At 48.3% G+C, this 5000-nt stretch overlaps 1 protein-coding gene and 1 long non-coding RNA gene across 2 annotated transcripts in view; one reads left to right on the top strand and one right to left on the bottom strand.

Moving 5' to 3' along the window:
* Positions 1-5000, bottom strand: part of tsc22d3 (TSC22 domain family, member 3) — a 32377-nt gene that overhangs the window by 20866 nt on the left and 6511 nt on the right. The gene's annotated exons all lie outside the window — the stretch shown is intronic.
* The window catches only part of LOC130390746 (uncharacterized), a 4627-nt gene continuing 189 nt past the window's right edge, over positions 563-5000 (top strand). Inside the window, exons 1-3 of the long non-coding RNA XR_008896808.1 lie at positions 563-694; positions 3356-3501; positions 4683-5000. The exon at positions 4683-5000 is cut by the window's right edge and continues 189 nt beyond it. This is a non-coding gene — a long non-coding RNA (uncharacterized LOC130390746). The remainder of the gene's footprint in view (positions 695-3355; positions 3502-4682) is intronic.

The raw sequence follows: 5000 nt of genomic DNA, 5'->3' as shown, positions 1-5000 counted from the left end.
AGCCTTAGCCAGGCTGCAGGGAGAGCCTTAGCCAGGCTGCAGGGAGAGCCTTAGCCAGGCTGCAGGGAGAGCCTTAGCCAGGCTGCAGGGAGAGCCTTAGCCAGGCTGCAGGAACCTGTGAAGATACTTGCTTAGGGAGTTAGACCACTTTAGGAAGAAGCAAGCCCGTCTTACTGCAGCCATTTCAAAATACCATTAATGGAAGTCACATGGAGCGGACCCAATCAGCCCACCTTCACACCGAGTGTTAACTAGAGGTGTAACCACACCAATGAAGGGTACCCCAGGGCCTGGTTAACATTTCACCAGCCCGGTAAAAAGGACATGAACAGCCGACCCTGTAACCGATGTCGCCTTCACCCTGCCTTACCCCCATTGCCTGACAAGAGGGAGTCACACACGAGAGTCTCTGAGACGCTTTTAATTACACGGCCCGACCTCGGCGCTCCAAGATGTTTACGAGGAATAGCAGCACCAGCTGGGGAGGAAGGGGCGGCGTCTTGGCCGCCCCCTCAATCACGTACGGGCGTTTAGACGTTTAAACGGCGAGGCCAAGTCAAGAGCTCTTCTCGTCAGCGTAGCCGTGACCTTTCCCTGTGTGTTGGAAAACATGACGTGCATAAATAAATAATGAGGGCGAGGAGGCGGAGGAGGGAGTGAAGACATGCTGTTTCCCAGCAGTCACAGGATGCAGGTAGAGCACTGCCTCCACTCTAGAGAAATATATGTGTGCTTGTTTCTAGATTGTTTTGTTATTGCATGTGTAAGTATGTGTGCGCTTGCATGTGCCTGCACGGCAAGTGTGTGTATGTGTGTGTGTGTGACACCTCTCAGTGTCACACACATTGAAGTCTCACTTCTCAATCTGGGGGGTAATGTGTGTAGGAGCCTTTCTAAAGCAAATAGTATTGTGAAAAAACCCTCGCTATGAATGACTACAGTTGAGGAAGTATCAAGAATGGGCAATGTAGTTTTCACTCTGGTCTTAAAGTGTCTTCCTGACACACTGCCATTATGTTCCACCACACACACATTTGCGAGGTTGTGTCAGTCCAGCTTCCCAGTAGTGACATGTTGTCTGGCCCAGCCCAGTGCCTGATATATAAAAAGACAGATAGGCGCCTTCTGCATTAGACTCTAATCTGTAGCATTAGCGACGGGCTATAGGTGTCTAAAGGCTATTTTCATATCTAGAACAGTATTTACAAACCTAGAACAGTATTTTCACATCTAGAACAGTAGAACAGTAATAATACATCTACAACACGGCTTGGATCGCAGTTTTATTCACCGATGCAATTTACCTAAGATGACTAGCCTGGTCAGGTACTGGGGTGTGGTCACCATACTATGTATGCATATGCCTTTGCATATTTCCAGCCTGTGTGTGTGGTCTGTGTGTGGGTGTGTTGGTGGGTGTGTGGGTGTGTGCGTGTGTGTGTGTGTGTGTGTGTGTGTGTGTGTGTGTGTGTGTGTGTGTGTGTGTGTGTGTGTGTGTGTGTGTGTGTGTGTGTGTGTGTGTGTGTGTGTGTGTGTGTGTGTGTGTGTGTTTGCGTGCGTGCGTGCGTGAATGCATGCATGCATGCGTGCGTATATGCGAGCGCCGTGTGTGTTATGCCTTAGTCTGTGTGAAACCAAGCGCTGGCAGCCTGTCATATTATCTAAAAGGGCGTATGGTCCAAGCAGATAAGGTTGTGTGCCATGCCTCCCCCTATACACAATCAGTACACTTACATAAGACCAACCTCTGCCAGCTAGTGCAACTGAGATGGAAAGATGGGAGACAACTGAGGAGGACAAAGGGGAAAACAGAGGGCCAAGCGAGAGAGAGACAGAGTTGGAGAGAGAGAGAGAGCGAGAGAGAGAGTGGTAGAGAGACAGACAGACACAGTGGGAGGGAGGGAGAGAAACGGGGCAAAAGAGAGGGAGACGTATGAAGAAAGAGAGAGACAGAGAGAAAGAGAGAAAGAGAGAGAGAGAGAGAGAGAGAGAGAGAGAGAGAGAGAGAGAGAGAGAGAGAGAGAGAGAGAGAGAGAGAGAGAGAGAGAGAGAGAGAGAGAGAGAGAGAGAGAGAGAGAGAGAGAAATGTAAGAAGTAAAGTTTGGAGAAATAAAGGAGGCCAAGACTTGGAAGTAAGAAATAGCATGGAGGGGAAAGGAGATTCACTTTTAATGGGTTTTGATCGTATGCTGTGTGCTGCATTACTGCATCAGCTTTTACATTATCTGTGCCTTCTGTCCCGGGAGCAGGAGCTTCGTGCACACCAGGTATCATCAACGGCCTACTAATATCCCGGTACATACCTCTGTGTGTGTGTTGCTGTGTGTCTGTATGTTTCTGTGTTTTCCCCTTTGTGCCAGTGCATGCCCATGCACAGCCCTGCTTGCGTGCCTAATTACTGTATCGTCAGCCTCTGTATTGACACTGTACACTACAGGCTCTGGCGATTAAAAGATTACGCGTCTTTTTGCCGAGCGGAGAACAATAAGTGAGATACACCCCGTGTTCCCATCACAACGACTCAGAGGATTACAACTTAACTAATCCTTTTTGTTAAGGGCAGGTACCATTTTTTTTTTCTATAAGTTTTAATTGGGGAGGGTTGTTCTGCTGCATAGAATGAATGAATAGGTCCACTGTGTGTGTCTCATTACATAACTCCTGGAGTCAAACCCAGTCTTCCACCAAGCGAGTCCGGATTAAACCCCAGGAACCCGCAGTGGAAAAGACAGACAGTCTGTCAAAGTTGAACTCTAAACAAACTTAAGGCGTTGTTGTTGTCGTCTCAACGGAGGGTTTGTTCACCCCGGCGACTCCCTGGAGTGTGATGGAAACTCGACATTTACGAGTTAGAGAGCGGGCGGAGAAATGGATGTGTAATGGTGTAATGAAACCAAGATAAATCAAATCAACTCTATGATCATGTTGAATTAGGGGATGAATATCCATGAGGTGGATGAAGGGTAGTGTGGGTGGTTCAGGGCTCTAGGTGTAGGGCTCTGAAGAAGGGCTGTCGACCAATAGTCAGTCAATTCGTTCAAATGAATTTGAACTGCAAAGAAATAATGAAAACATATTTTGGAATGGGGCAAAAATATAAAAAGCGCTCCCAAGGTTTAGTAGTAGTAGTAATCGCAGTAGTAGTAATCATAGTAGTGATCGTAGTATTAGTAATCGCACGCAAGCCTGAGCCGCTGAGGACAGACAGAACAAGTGGAAACAAATAAAATAAAAATAATGAAACAATATCGGTGTTAGAAAGATGGAGAGTTCCCAACCCAATTCCCATTTCTGATTATTGTTTGAACCTGTGTATTTTCTTTAGTAGGAATATTCTAACGTTATTTTTGTCCAGTTTCGCCAGCCCTGCTGAAGGTGTGTTTACTGCGGCTCGCCCGGTGATGACAGCTGTAGTCTGCAGGTTAGGAGCCGCTCACCAGGGTGTGGTCCAGCCAGCTGGGGCCCCTCCTGAAGAGCACACGCACTCTACAGCAGACAATGGTAATTGGCGTGCAATCAATGCAGTTAACACATTGTTTGTGTGTGTAAGAGTGTGCGTGGCGGGTGGTGTGGGGAGGGGGAAGAGGGGAGACATGCGTTTCAATTGTTGTTCATTCCACAGACAAAGTGCAACGCTAAGTTCATTACACTGTCACAGACAGACACACACAGATACACAGGCACACACAGGAAGGACAGACACAACAATTTAACAACAGCTCTTCCAGAGCAGCCATCTTCTGGTGCCGTTCCAAGGTAACCACCTCACCCCGTCACAACAAGGTAGTCACTCTGACAGAATTCTATTAAAAAGCCATTACTGCATAGCCCCTGCCTTTATTGTTTCCCTCTCTATGTGAAGCAACCCTTAGGGCCTGTTCGTGTACCATCGCACACTGGAGCAGCCATAGCCTGAAGGGCATGTCGATGAACCACCGCACACTGCAGAGCAACAGAGCAACACAACGTTGGAGGGTTTAGTGTTGGGTAACGCTGTTTACATCATTCTACAGAAGTTACACACAACCAGAAGATGTAGGAGACAGGGGGGGGGGGGGGAGGGCTGCCCTTTAAACAACCTATAAAAACCAAGACGTTAAGTGGTTCCACTTGTACACAACACACACCTGCCTGTAGAGGAGGTGACCTTTAGCACAGAGTCCTCACTCTGGCGTTGGGATCAGACCTTTGTCATCATCAACTGTTGAAATGATAGGCTCACTTTGTGTGAAAATATAAAATTGAGTGTTGAATGCTGAGTCTGACATTTTTTTCTGCGCAAAACACAAAAATAACTCAATGTTATGTTTCAAACCATCCTTGGTTTAGGGCAGCAAATTGTATGTTGTGTCTCTGAACTACAGTGTTGTAGTTTGTACTCTGTAGGGTGTGTTAGTCTGTGTGTGTTTGAGTTGTTTAAGTGTGTCTGTCTGTCTGTGTGTGTTTGTTTTTCTTTCTCTCGCCCCCTCTCTTTCACAACATTGTTCCGACTTTCCCTTGACAGCTTTTGTTTGCCACCATCCCCGGCATTCCTCCACCCCCCCACCCCCCCACCCCCCCACCCCCCCACCCACGCACCCGTGGATGCGTGGGTGCTTTGTCCTCATCCTACATGGCCATCCTCTTCACTCTTTCTCCTTCTCTCTAATCCCCCCTTTGTTTACATGGGACTCCACCGCTAGCACCTGTAGCTCATGGAGGTTATGCAATCGGCCCTGGTCCCGGAGTGGTGTTGACGGTCGGCCGTATCCCGTACACAGCCCTCGGTCAACGGAGGACTCCCCTGTGTGTCCACAGTTTCAGGGTCACTGGGATCAGGGCGGACGTCTGCAAACAGAACCCTCTGCTGCCCGCTCCATTCCACTCTCAGGAGCGCGCAGTTTGTTTGGACACATGTCTGATGGAAGTGTAAATGAGCTGTCTGACACACGGACAGGAAGAGCGTAGAAGAAACTGGATTGCACGCATGAGAGGCAAAGCAGTACTGCTCTGGCAGAACA

This window comes from Gadus chalcogrammus, chromosome 10, assembly GCF_026213295.1.
Source record: "Gadus chalcogrammus isolate NIFS_2021 chromosome 10, NIFS_Gcha_1.0, whole genome shotgun sequence".
NCBI classification, from domain to species: domain Eukaryota; kingdom Metazoa; phylum Chordata; class Actinopteri; order Gadiformes; family Gadidae; genus Gadus; species Gadus chalcogrammus.
The sequence above is the reverse complement of the archived record's forward strand: the minus strand, read 5'-3'. Positions and strand labels throughout refer to the sequence as shown.